Source organism: Mus caroli, chromosome 13, assembly GCF_900094665.2.
Source record: "Mus caroli chromosome 13, CAROLI_EIJ_v1.1, whole genome shotgun sequence".
Classification (NCBI taxonomy): Eukaryota; Metazoa; Chordata; class Mammalia; order Rodentia; family Muridae; genus Mus; species Mus caroli.
Window position 1 is genome coordinate 48414957 of NC_034582.1, and position 13864 is coordinate 48428820.

At 48.5% G+C, this 13864-nt stretch overlaps 1 protein-coding gene across 1 annotated transcript in view; it reads right to left on the bottom strand.

The window, feature by feature from the left end:
- Ror2 (receptor tyrosine kinase like orphan receptor 2) overlaps positions 1–13864 on the bottom strand; it is a 176428-nt gene that overhangs the window by 98661 nt on the left and 63903 nt on the right. The gene's annotated exons all lie outside the window — the stretch shown is intronic.

Here is a 13864-nt window from a genome sequence, read left to right on the forward strand (position 1 = left end):
AGAGAAGAGAAGAGAAGAGAAGAGAAGAGAAGAGAAGAGAAGAGAAGAGAAGAGAAGAGAAGAGAAGAGAAGAGAAGAGAAGAGAAAAATGCACACCTAGGACTGATGGTGAAGCTCCACAGTGCAGAGTAATGGGCATGTGGGAGGCTCTAGGCTGTAAGCATTAGCAAAGTGGTAATAAAATAGACCCTCTTTATAAAAGGAATGGTATTCCCGTTTTGAAAGATGTATTTATTTGCTCACTCACACATGTACACGAGGCAGGTATGAACATGTGCACTCGAAGAGGTCAGCAGAGGGCATCATGGATCCTCCCTGCCATCGGTCACCTATTTATTTGTGGCAGAGTCTCTCCCCAAGACTGGAACTCATGTTCTCTCAGCTAGGCTGGAAGCCAGCAAGCCCCAGTGAGCCTTCTGTCTCCGTGTGAGTGTTCCAGGCATGTGACAGGAACTCCCCAGCTTGTTGCGTGGATGCTGGGGTACCAACTCTGGTCTGAGCCATTGTGCAGTATGCACTCTTAAATGCTGTTAACCCTCCAGCCATAGCAAAATAGGACTTAAAGATAAAGCAGACCTATTGTTAGCTCTGTTAACCTCCCCTCGGAGACACTGTCTCCTAGCACATCCTTAGGACCTCTGGGTGTCCCTGAGTCTTCTTTCATGTCTCATAGAGCAACTGTGACTGTTCAAAATCTGGGTCTGTACAGGGAACACTGAAATGTAACGTGGGATGCTGGGATGCAGCCTAGCATGGAGGCCCTGGGCTCCAATCTCAACACTGGGGGGAAGAAAAACAAAAACAAACAAACAAAAACCCTAAACAGAACTTTCCAGAAGAGGTGAGGTCTGATTTACAGAGCCTTATGCATCCTAACGTGGAGGTCCTGGGTTTCGCCATCAGCCCTAGGAGAGGAGAAAAACAAACAAGCAGAACAGCAGAACTTTCCAGAAGAGGTGTGATGTACAGAACCTACCCTTTCCTCCCCGAGTACAAGAACCGTGAGCCTATTGAAAATGCCAAGGAGAATTCTGTGCAGCAGATGGAGTTACAAGTAGTGAACACGGGTGCAAGAAGACTGGAGAACACGGGAAGGAAGCTGGAGAGGAATGAGGTCCACAATGTAAAGCATGGGTACAGCAGCATGCACACAGGTGTGGCCTATACATGGGTGCAGTGGCCTATACATGGGTGTGGCCTATACATGGGTGTGGTACACATGTGGCACACAGGTGTGGCCTATACATGGGTGTGGTGGCACAATCGCAGTGTTGAGGACACGAGGCAGACGGAGCCTGCTCATTAGCCAGCACAGCCTACTTGGTTTGTGACAGACTAGTACATAGAGTCCCAAAAGGACAGGTAGGAGATGCCTGATGAATGACACCTCTGGCCTTTAGATGCACTCGCGCACACGCACACACACACACACACACACACACACGATGATTCTTTGTTCTGTGTGAGGGCTTTGCTATGGCAGCTGTAGAACACTAATATACAATGCCCTCTACCCTATACAGACATCCACACCAGCACTTGGTGAGTGCCCCAGTCATCAACAGAACCTTGTGCTGGGACTGTAGCTCAGCTGGTAGAGCGCTTACCTGGCACGCTCATGGCCCTGTGTTCAATCCTCAGCACTACAAAGGTGGAGTCTGGAGATTCAGACTTCAAAGTCATCATCTGGCTATACCTGAGTTTCAGGCTAGCAGGGGCTACACATGACCTTCTATGCAATGGGAACAGCTTTATTACTCGCAACAGAGAAGAGAACTCTAGCTAGCTTCCTCCATGTGTTAATCTAGCTGTTCCAGCAGGCAGTCTCCATCCCCTGCTTCCTTATGTGGCCCCTGAGGTAACAAGAAGCAAGCTAACTCCTACCTGGAAACAGCCCCACTCCCAGGGATCCCGGTGCACACTATATGCGGTATGGCAAAGAAGCAGACTATAGCCCTTGAGCCCACTGTTGGAGTTCCCCGGAGCCCCACCCTGTCTTCTCCTAGTATCCAACCCACCCTGCGGGCCCCAGAAATTTCTAAATCCCTGCCTGTCCTGGAGAGTGTGGCAGGAGACCAGGGACTCCAGGCTGAAACATCAAGATCCACACTGGAAAGAAGTCAGCTGGCACGTGCAAACACACACTGGGAGCCCTTCCCTACCTGGGCTACATAGACACAACCCAGCATGTGCAGGAAAAGCCCTAGAGGCGTGGCTCTGAAGACCTGGGCTGCTGTGAAAGGTCCCACACTGAACTTACACATCGCATGTGCCATGCTTTGGGGGACTCTTTCCTCAGCTCACTGCCCCCCTGCTAGTCTTGGGAGAGCTCCCCCTTCTTACATTTATTTTTATTACTTTAAATTATGTGCATGTGTCTGTCAGTGGGTATGTGCATGTGTCCGTCTGTGGGATGTGCATGTGACTCTCTGTGGGAATGTGCATGTGTCTGTGGGTATGTGCATGTCCCTGTGGATATTGCATGTGTCTGTCTTTGGTATGTGCATGTGTCTGACTGTGGGTATATGCATGTGTCTGTGGGTATATGCATGTGTCTGTGGGTATATGCATGTGTCTGTGGGTATGTGCATGTGTCTGTGGGTATGTGCATGTGCCTGTGGGTATGTGCATGTGTCTGTGGGTATATGCATGTGCCTGTGGGTATGTGCATGTGTCTGTGGGTATGTGCATGTACCTGTGGGTATGTGCATGTGTCTGTGGGTATATGCATGTGCCTGTGGGTATGTGCATGTGCCTGTGGGCATATGCATGTGCCTGTGGGTATGTGCATGTGTCTGTAGGTGTGGGCATGTGCCTGTGGGTATGTGCATGTGCCTGACTGTGGGTATATGCATGTGTCTGTGAGTATGTGCATGTGTCTGTGGGTATATGCATGTGCTTGTGGATATGTGCCTGTGCCTATGGATATGTGCATGTGCCTGTGAGTTTGTGCATGTGCCTGTGGGATGTGCATGTGTCTGTCTGTGGGATGTGCATGTGTGTGCATGTGTCAGTGGGTTTGTCTGGGAATGTCAGATCCCCCTGGAGCAGGAGTGACAGGTGATCCTGAGCTGCCTGATGTGGGTGCTAGGAGCTGAATTCGGGTCCTCTGGAAGATCAGGATTTGTTTCTAACCACTAAGCCATGTCTGTATTTATATTTCTAACCACCCATCCATGACCATGGTGAAATCCTTTGCCCTGGGACAGGCAGGCAAGCCTGGGACCAGGTGCCCTCTCAACATAAGCCCTTGGTCAAGCATTAAATGTGTTTTTCCTTCTTTCTCCTTTCCTATCTTTCTTCCTTTGAGGAGTGGGGATACTGGACCTAAAGCATCAGTATGTTTTCCATGACACGCAGGGTTGTCTGTCTCTCAGCCTCAGTGCCTAAATGAAAAGACCATGACTTTCTCCCTCTCCTCCCCACGCAGTTACCCAAAACCCTGTTGCTTTTCTCTCATACAGAGCTGAGAGTGTCCCCTGATCTCCCTCCAGGGTCCATTCTTAAATTATCTTCTTACTGAGATGAAGAACCTCATCTTCCTGAGTAAGAAAACCATGTCAGAAGCAACAACAGGGCCACTTCGCTTTGGCAAAGAGATCACTCCACCGCCAACCCTAACTAACCAAGGCTTTCTGACCACCGGGGGCAGCCACAAGACCTTCTCACAGTGTTGCCTTGATGAGGCTGGGTGACCTGTGCACAGGATACAGGGGCCAAACCAATTCCAAACACACTTCTAGAAAACATTCCAGCAGGTTCTGAGCAGGTTTACTGGCCTCACTAGGAAAGTCTTCGGAAACAGAGACCTACGGTTATTCACCGAACCCCCCTCAGGAGAAGAGGGTGACGTTGGCCAGCTCCCAGGAGGATGCAGACCAAGAGATGACATGCCTGGGCAATGACACTGTCTCCTGCCACCTTCTGGGCAGGCATCAAGGAAAAAGACTTGCTCTTTGGAGAGTTTAGATAGCCTCCTCTCTGCGCCCAGCTGAGGAGTCTCCCGGGGCGGGGCCTGGAGGGACCTGGGCGGGGCCTGGAGCAACAGGGCGGCCCTTGTTTCCCTGTAGGTTCAACAATCTGGTTTTCATTGAACAGTCCTCACTGCCCTCCCACCACATTTTTCTTTAATTATGATAAAAGAGGGTAACTTAATCAAGCATAAATCCTGTTGAAATGAACAGGAGAAAATAAGGGGGCTAACGTGATGGAGAGGGGGAGGGTGGAAACTTCGCCCACCGATCCTCCTCCGGATTTCACAGGGAGCCTGCGTGAGGCTGCCCTTCCAGCCAGGCAGATAAAACTGCTGGCTAGTTCCCACCCAGAATCCAGTCCTGATCCTGCTGAGGGAAGAAGAAACAAAGGCCAGGCACAACCTGCTCACTTGATTGAGGCACCTGAGAACAAAGACCACAGTTCATCAGGCAGGACCCAGGGATAGGACCTAAGTTACAATGGGAGCTCCTTGTCTCACACTAACCAGGGCAGAGGCGCTGACCCTTGGTGACTTACCTGGGCAAATGCAGAAGACTACAGGCATACGTGCACAGTGCACACATGCATTCACAGAAAGGGCCTAGGTTGGAGTTCCAGACTGAAGACGCCATCCAGGCTAACATTAGGGGCCCACTGATACTTATGGAGTGTGTATGGCTTCCGTACACAGAAGCAGTCCTAATTGAAAACAAGGGAGGAAAAACTCACACTCATTCATAGTTGGGATGTGTGCTCATACAAAGAACACTTGGCTCCTAGGGTTTCCATAGGCTACCCAGAATCCTAATCACAGATGTGGTCCAATCACCCGGCTTCCAGATGAAGGGTGGCACAGCAGGGTTCCCTCAAGCAGGGCACAGGATCAGGAATCAGAACACAGTATCTCACAGGACTCCAGGTCGGTAAGCAGGCCAGTCCTCCCTTCCAGGGAGTGGCCTCTAGAAGGAAGCCAAGCAGCCCAGATCCGGAGGAGTCTAAGGTCTGGGTGTTCATCTGTGAGGACCCAGAAGGTCCCTGCAGAGAGGGCAACACCACTGCAAAGGTTCTGGGCGGGATCTCAGCCCTGCTAAGGAGTGTTTGAAATTTTTTTCTCTTGCACAGACTTGGAAGACTGAAGTATTTTCTGGAGTCTCTGATTCTAGTCTGCAAATCTTGAGAAAGTTTTCCAGGGGACAGGAATGGATAAGTATTGGAGCCACATAAAGGTGCTCACCTCAACATGGAGTGATCGTAATTAGGAGATTCTGTAGAGGCGATCTTTGGTGTAATGTATGGAGGTTTCGCCTGTCAATAAAAAGGCCTACAGCCAATGACATAAAGCAGGATTAGAAGGTGGGACATCTGGTAGAGAGAGGATTTCTAGGATAGAGGGAAGCACAGGACATTCACACAGGAATGCGGAGGCAAGCTGGGCATATGAACCTGAGCACCAGGTACCCAGCCACGTGGCAGGACTTAGAACACATGGGATAATTAAGTTATGAGCTAGTCGGGGAACAAGTCCTAGCTTTTGGCCTCAGCATTTAATCATAATAATCAGTCTCCGAGTCGTTATTTAGTGAACTAGGGTGTGCATGGAAAGGCCATGGTTTCAAAATTCATATAAGGTCTCCCCTCAGCATATCCTGTGGGGCATGAGAACACAAGTAGTCAGTCCACAAGGCCAGAGCACTGCTCCAGCAGGGTCCGAGGGATCATTCTGGAAATAGCTGCAGCCTCAAGGGGTGCTATTAGAGAGAGAGACTCCAATTGGGGTAGTCTGAATAAGGCACTAGAAGAAAAAAACAAAAACAAACAAACAAAACAACAAAACCAGGACAGCTCCAAAGGGCTTCTAGGTTGACAGAAAAAGAGATAGCTATCATCTTAAAGAGGTCTTCGCTCCCTGAGAGCCCTCTCTTTCTCACATGAGGGGAACACTTCCGGGTCCTAAGGACACACAGACATGTCATGGGGTCTTCTACAGCACTTCCTGACTCCCTGTATGTGAAAGGAACTTGCAACCAGGGCTGCCTCCTGTGCTCCAGACAAATGAAGACACTCACAGAAATCAAGAGGCAGGTGACAGAATGTTTAAACAGAGGGCTGGAGAGACAGCTTGGTCAATAGGCCTCGTCCCCAGAACCCTCAAACAAACAAACAAAACAAAACAAAACAAAACCACAGTGTGAGCTGTGGTGGCTGTGTTTGTGATTGTAGCACTGGCAAGGCGGAGAAAGGGAGATTTCTGGACTCAATACAGGCTCTGCATAGGAAGTGTCAAGCCAGAGAGACATCCTGCCTCTCAAACAAACAAACAAACAGACAAACAAACAAGTTGTCCTCTGGCTACACAAGTGCATGTGCACTCAACATACAAGTGTTCTCTCCCCCACTCTCTCTTACATGTTCACACAGAGAGAGAGAGACAGACAGACAGAGACAGAGACAGAGAGACAGACAGACAGAGAGACAGACAGACAGACAGAGATAGAGAGAGAGAAATAGACTACATTTGCATTTCCCCTAAATTCATGTTGACCAAAGTGTAGCTTGGGAATGGATCAGGCTGACCCCCCTACCCCCAAACCATGTGGGTGTGGCCCCAGCTGAGATTAACTTCAAGTCTAAGTAGAGAGTTTGCTGCTGTCTGTACTACGACACAGAAAAGGTGGGCCCGACCTTACCAACTCCGACTATCAGCCCCCAGCCTCCAGCCTCCAGAAGATCGAGGTGGGAATTTCTCTTGTTTAAGACAACTTGATCAGATCCAGTCAAAGGCTCTAACTAGTCATGTCCTCCTCCTGTAATGTGCCAATGGCCAACAGGCACTCACAAGTATGTTCAGTGATGGGGGCCATCCATGAAGCGCAATTCCAAACTACTAGGACATACCACTTCCCAACTAGGATGAGGGAGCCTTGACGGTCTGTCAACTTGACATAATGTAGAACCAGCTGGGGAGGGAGGCTCAGGGAGGGGACTGTGCAGATTAGGTTGCTTATGGACATATCTCGGGAGTGGGGAATTGTCTTGTTTATGTTAAGGTGGGAAGACCCAGCCTAAAAGTGGGAGTTACCATTCCCCGGATTTGGGTCCTGGGCTGTGTTAATAGAGAAGGCGAGCTAAGCACTAGCTAGCAAGCGTGCATTAGTCCATGGTTGACTGTTCTTCACTGAACGTAATGCTATTCTTTGGTTCCTGCAGGGTCCAGCTGCCCTGACTTCTCCCACTGTGAAGGACTTCACTTAAAAAACAAAAAACAGCCGGGCGTGGTGGTGCACACCTTTAATCCCAGCACTCGGGAGGCAGAGGCAGGCGGATTTCTGAGTTCGAGGCCAGCCTGGTCTACAAAGTGAGTTCCAGGACAGCCAGGGCTATACAGAGAAACCCTGTCTCAAAAAGCCAAAAAACAAAAACAAAACAAAACAAAACAAAAAACAAACAAACAAAAAAACCCTTTTCTCAGAAGTTGCTTCTGTCACAGCAACAAGAAACAAAAGTAAAACAGATGTTCTACTGAAAATGACAGAGTTAGAAGAGGTTAGATGAGGATGGCCCTCTGGCCCCCATGTGTACACGCACAGATGTGGACATGCACACTCAGGAAGAGGAAGGGAAAAGGGAGGAAGGAAGGTCCTCCCACATAAAAACTCAGACATCAGTATTCAGGCACGTTGCTGTAAGAGCCACAATGCAGAAACCATTCAAATATTCGTACAATGGCAGGTACACAGAATACAACGTACCAAAGTAATGGGCTATGATTCAGTCACACAGAGGTCTGAGTACAGACAGGAGCTCCAACATGGACAAACCCCAAACCATCAGCCTAGAAGCCAATCACAGAAAACCACATCCGTGAAATATAAAGAGCATGCAAGTACAATGGGACAGAGGGGACCCCTGCAGGTGGCTAGGGATGGCTGGTGGGAGTGGGGAACAGTAGGTGACAGCTAAGGGCACGGAGATCTTTTTAAGGGTGTGGGAAGGGCCTAAAGATTGACTGCACAACTCTAAATATGTGAAATAAAACTAGGCTGTGATTTTAGCCAGTAGCAGAGCCCTTGCCTTGAGTAAGTGAGGTTCTGGGCTGAAGTCCATAACCAAAGACAAAGTAAAAAAAGTCAGATGTCTTAGGGATGGCTAGGAACAGGAGCGGTAAAATAAAATCTGCAACCCTAGCATGGATAAGCAGGAGGCAGGAGGATTACGAGTTCCAGGCTAGCCTGGGATAGACAGGAAGACCCTCAAAAATGGGAGGGGCTCACAAAACCCCACCTATCCTTAAGAATCCCTGGGCCGCATACAATTGCTAGAGGAAGAATAGACATTTTCTTCAGTGGTGTAACCACAGGTGTCCCTGTTCCTCTGGGAAACCCCTCACCCATGAGTCTATAAGCAATGCTGATAAAATGAATCATATCCCGTACCCCATCCTCCATACACACACATACACCATACCACACACACACACACAGAGGGAGGGTGAACATTAAAGTAGAAAGAGGAATATCTAGCAAGAGAAGAAGGATCAGTGGGAATGAAATTGGAACAAGGGAGTATATTGGAAATTGAATAATCATCAAAAATATGAAATACCCATATGTGTAACATAATAAAACCCATTATAGTATATACTTAATATACGCTAATAAAGACATTAATTGTTCTACAGAGACCAATTTAGAGTTTCTGGAAGTGGGAGGGAAGAGGAAGCTACAAAAACTGAGAAAAAGGAAAGTCAGGGGAGCAGGGGAGAGAGAGTGGCCAATGAGGAGAGGGTGGAGCTTAAGGCTGCTGTGAGCACCCAACACCTGGGCAGACCACAACACAGACACAGACACACACACACACACACACACACACACACACACAAGCTTCTCAGCCTGAGCCTCAGCTGAGGTGAGCTGTGGGGTTGCCTAGGCTGGGGGCAGCGCACGGGCACACAGTATACAAGAAATCTTCACCTAGCAGTGGCTGGGAAGTAGGGAAGTGGAGATGCAATATCCCTCTAGGACATGCCTGCTGTGAGATCACTTTCTCCTGCTAGACTCCGCCTCTTAAAGGGCCCCACCACGTCGCAACAGCAGGACAGGCTAGGAACCTTCAATGGGTGGGCTTTTGGAGACATTGCTGACTCAAACCAGCTGTGTGGAGACTGAGTTCCCATGTCCTCTTGAACACATGAGGCCCTCATTCCTGTCATATAAGAGTAATGTCCATCGCACACAGCTGCAATCCTGGCTTATCTAAGCCATAGGACACTTTGCCCTGAAAACGAATCAAATAAAACAAGCTTTGTGGTTCTGACTGGCTTCTAGTCAGAACACATCTGGTTCTTGCAATAGAGACGGCGTTGGAAGCTGGAGGTGTAGCCTGGTGGTAGAGGACTTGTAACAGGAGTAGAAAACATTGGCTTTTGGACAACTTCTTCATGTAACTTTGTCTTCCAGACCATGAGCACACCATGTGTCCCTAATACCCTCATCCCCAGGATGCTGGGAATACAGCCATTGACATCAGATCGCTAGAGATGGACAGGGAATAGGAAGGTTGTCAGTGCACACCAAGGAGGGGCAGGAAGTTTAGTCCTGTATTTAAGAACTACACTCTCAATTATTCTTTATATTCCCCTGCCAACGTTTGCAGGAAAACGTTGCCATAGATCAAAGTGTCTGAAGGGGACTTGGCCTAGACTGTGAAAGTCACATGAATCAGACGACTGTGGCAGGCCAGCCACCTTGCCAAGCCAGTCTTGGGTCCAGCTTCCCCTTCCAAGCAGAAGTCCTGTGAATCCCCACATCCCCGAGGGCTTGCCCAGACACTGATGGGGATGGAATGTCTTCAGGCCAAGCTCACTTCAGACAGCAGACTTAAAAGACAAAGAAAGGAACAGATAAATCACATCTGGAGAATCCAAATGGGCCCTGGGTTTTATTTATGGCGCTGTTAACAAACCACGTTCTGTCTTCTCTCTGTCTGCTCCAAAGAGGAGGTCTGGGAGGGGCATGAAGATAAAATTCTTTAACAATGATCAAACCCACGAGCTTTGTAAATTTAGGTAAGTTCAGGAGTATGGGAGTCCCTACGGGGGGGCGGGGGGAGTGTATGTATGGCTCCTTTCAAAATCCTCCCATGGTCAGGCTAAGGGTAAAACTTTTCTCAGCGTGATTTTCAGATATGGTGATTCCACACAGAACAAACAGAACCGCTGCCAAAGCGTGCTCCTGAATCCTTTCACAGGACCAATGGGGAAAGCCACATTGAAGACACCCCATCCCTAAGCCATGAGCTGGCAGATTACAAACTTGTTACCTGTAAGAGGTATCCCGAGTCCCCAGACTGGGAACTCAAGGAATCTAAAAGTTCAACAGCAAGGCTCAGTTTTTGCATTTTTGCCCAACTTACTGAAAAAAAAAAAAGATGTGCTTTTGTGCTATGGTCTGGGTAATTGCCCTGTGATAAAGGCTTGGTTCCGAGCCTAGTGCATTCATTACCGAGAGGCAGGCTGTGGAACTGTCTGTCTCCCTCTCCGCTTCCTGACAGCCACAAGGTGTCTCTACAAGAAGTCCCCAAGAGCTCTGACTTATTACAGGCCCCAGAGCCAAGGGCAGCAGACCACTGAATGCGACTGTCTAAGCCAAGAATGCAATCCTCTTATTTTAACATGTATGGCAAGCACATGTACGTGTGTACTCATGTGATAACAGATGTATTCAGGTACAGGTGCACCTACATGCATGCATGCATGCTGAGGTCCAAGGGGAAGCTGACATCCAGCGTTCTCCAGTTGTTCCACAACATTCACTGAGACAGGGCACAGGCAGCGCACACAGTATAGAAGAAATCTTCACCTTGCAGTGGTCCTGAAGTAGAAGGAGACAAGAAGCCCCTGGAGATGCCATATCCCTCTAGGACGTGCCCTCGGTGACATCACTTCCTCCTGATAGGTGACATCACTTCCTCCCCCTAGTCCCTCAAATGAACCCAGGGCTTACCCGTAAGGGCTAGTCTAGCTAGCTATCTAACTTGCTTGTTCAGGGATTCCTCCACCTTCTGAGCACTGGAATCCTTGGCAGGCTACCATGCCTGCCCAGCATTTACTTGGGCTCTGGGAATCCACGTTCCAGTCCTACACGCTCGTACTTCATCCCCTGAGCTGTCTCCCCGGCTCAACCCTCTTGCTTTATAAATCCACAGCCACTGATATTTTCTCACAATCGTGGGAAGCTCAATTTGATACTACCTTCCTCTAGAAACTGAGGCCCCGGGACAACGGTTTGATAATCATGTATAAATAATAGGTCAGAAGGCAGACACCAGAGTGTCTGAATGCAAGTCGGAGTAAGGGCTAAGGACGGGGAACGTGCTTACCAAAGTCTCAAAGGGATACATTTCAGTTCTGCGTGGTGACCAGTTAAAGAAGTGTTGTATATTTCAAAATAACACACATACTCACACACACACACACACACACACACACACACACCATCATCCTGGTGATTTATATGCTAATTAGGTGGCAGAATCTTCCTCTAATGCATACCTAAATGCAAGCACACACTGTACCCTATAAATACACAATTATTGTCAGCTAATAAATATTTGTGGGAGTCAAATGAGAAAGGAGTCATTCCATCTCCTTCCCCAACACATTGTGTCCCCGTGAAAGCCCAGACCTTAAACTTCTGTCCTTCTGTAACAGGAGAGGAGGAACTGAGAAATGCTGCATGATGGGCTGGAAGTGGACTCGGAAGTTAAGAGCATTTGCTTGTCTTCCTGAGAACCAGAGTTCGATTCCCAGCACTCACATGGCGGCCCCTCACCCCCTCTCAACGCCATTCAGATCTGATGTTTTCCTCTGGCCCTTCGAGGATCAGGTGAACATGTGGTGCATATACATATTTGCAGAGAACCACCAGTCTTCGTTTGAAAGTAGGCAGTTAGCAGAGGATTGGGGGCCTGCACTCACCAGGCAGGATCTAAGGAACTGAGCATGTGCGTGTGCAAGCGCGACCCAAATCCCAAGAGCTCAGATGACTAGTTCAACTGCAAGGCTCAGATTGCTTCTGCTCTCTCCTTTGCCTGCTTACCCAAGTCTGCTCTTGCGGATGCTTTTCCTTTCTCAATAACCTTCCCATTTCTATGCCATGCCTAACTTAAAAGGCTTGGCTTTTTCTCCACCTCATCCTAGTGGCTGCCTAGATTTTCATCTAATCCATATCATGGTTTGTTTTTTTTTTTTTACTTTCATTAATGAAGCTAAGAACCTCCCCCACCCCTCCCGCCAAAGTTCCCTCAGGTACCACTCCTGCCTCCACTTTCTGAGTTCCAGGATTTCATGCATGTCCTACCACGCCTGGCCCATCATTTCATTTTAAAAGAAACATCATAGAATCAAGGTTAACTATGTAAATATTGTCATCTAGCAAGCAAGCAAGCAAGAAACCAACCTTCTCCAGATGCCCCCTTCTCGTTCAAGACTACACAACTCAAGGAGCATGTCAGGGTGGCTTACACTGCAACCCCAGTACTCAGAAGGCTGAGGCAAGACTGCCATGAGCTGGAGGCCAGCCTGGGCTACAAAGTGAGCTCTAGGCCAGCTTGGGTCACATGATCTCACAAGAAACTAGACAAGAGCATGGTAACATTACATTTTCAAACTATGAGCCCTGGCCATTAGCTTTCCTAGGGCTCATGAACCAGCTAAACCCAAGCTGCCAGTATAACTGGGTCCTACCTTCTCCCAAACGGTGCCTCAAAAGACGTCCCCACCTCTGCCTCCGGGACATTGTGCCATCCAAACATCCCGGCACACATGAAATAAACAGCCCTGGCCTGCTTTATTTACCTGAGTCACACGCTCCAGGGCCTTCAGTTACAAAAACAGTGCCACAGTGAAAATGGTCCAGGGAATAAACACATCTGTTCTTCCACCCACCTCTGCCTGCTGACTGTTCACAGAGTGGCCTTCTACAGCACAGCTCCGCCCTGGAACTCGAACCACAGGATGCACAGTGGCTACTAAAACTTTGGCAATATTAATTTAACTTTAAACCAAAACAGGCATTAGAGGGCTGAAGAGATGGCTCAGTCAGGAAAGTGCTTGTCGCACAGCAAGAATAATGTGGTTCAGACCCCAGCATCCATGTAAAAGCCAGATGGGTTCAAGGTTCCTCCTGACTGCAGTCTCAGCACTTGAAAGGCAGGGACAGTGAATCTCTAGAGCAGGCTGGCCAGATATACTAGCCAAGACCTGGTGAGCTCCATACTGCCTCATGTGATGGAGCAGATCCAGGAAGGCACCAAAATTCAATCTCCATGAAGTTATAAAAACACATGCACAGACATCCATGCATGCACATAGGCCCACCTGCACACACACATGGACACCACACATAGAACAAAAGATAATAATAAGCATCAAGAGGCCAGAGATGTCTCGTCAATTATGTCTGCCACATGACAACTTATGTTCCAGACCCCAGAACCCACATAAAAAGACAGAACGACTTAAACTTGCAACTCGAACATCTATGGGAGTGAAGAGCCGTAGATCCCCGCGAGTCTAGCCAAAACAAAAAGCTTTGTATTCACTGAGAGATCCTGTCTCTTAGGAATGAAAGGAGGAAAGGAGGGAGGGAGGAGCCAGGCAGTGGTGGCGCACACCTCTAATCCCAGCACTTGGGAAGCAGAGGCAGGTAGATTTCTGAGTTCGAGGCCAACCTGGTCTACAAAGTGAGTTCCAGGACAGCCAGGGCTACACAGAGAAACCCTGTCTCGAAAAAACCAAAACCAAAAGAAAAAAGAAAAAGAAAAAGAAAAAGAAAAAGAAAAAGAAAAAGAAAAAGAAAGGAGGGAGGAAGGGAAGGAGGGAGGGAGGGAG